The sequence below is a fragment of the Mauremys mutica genome, chromosome 22 (genome assembly GCF_020497125.1).
Source record: "Mauremys mutica isolate MM-2020 ecotype Southern chromosome 22, ASM2049712v1, whole genome shotgun sequence".
In the NCBI taxonomy this organism is placed as follows: domain Eukaryota; kingdom Metazoa; phylum Chordata; order Testudines; family Geoemydidae; genus Mauremys; species Mauremys mutica.
This window is the reverse complement of record NC_059093.1, coordinates 20,428,035-20,428,423: the sequence shown is the minus strand read 5'-3', so window position 1 is coordinate 20,428,423 and position 389 is coordinate 20,428,035. Positions and strand designations below refer to the sequence as shown.

At 55.0% G+C, this 389-nt stretch overlaps 1 non-coding gene across 1 annotated transcript; it reads right to left on the bottom strand.

Moving 5' to 3' along the window:
- Positions 1–307: 307 nt before the first annotated feature.
- Positions 308–389, bottom strand: TRNAL-CAA. The gene has a single exon. It is a non-coding gene; the product is annotated as a tRNA-Leu (tRNA).

The window sequence follows — 389 nt, the reverse complement described above, 5'->3', positions numbered from 1 at the left end:
CCTCACCCCTTGCTGTTTCTGCAGCCCCGTAGCACCCATGGAGTCGCTGACTTGGCTCCTTTCACACTCTAGAGAGAGGAGCAGAACCAGGGCTGTGGCTGATCTATGGGGCACCAGGTGAGTGGCAGAGGCTTCAGGTGCTGAGAGTTTGCCTGACACCTCAGGGACACAGTGTGAGGGGGTGTCCCAGGGATCTCTATGAAAGGAGCAGAACAGGATTTACTTGGGGTGGGGAGAGAATTGAGAGTGTCTCAGGGGGTTGCACAGAGGTATTGCCTGGGTGAGGGACTGGCTAAAACACAGGCCTCACTGTGAGCAGGATTTGATCCTGCGCAGGGAAACCCTATTGAATTTTGACTCCAACGCCTTAACCACTCAGCTATCACAGC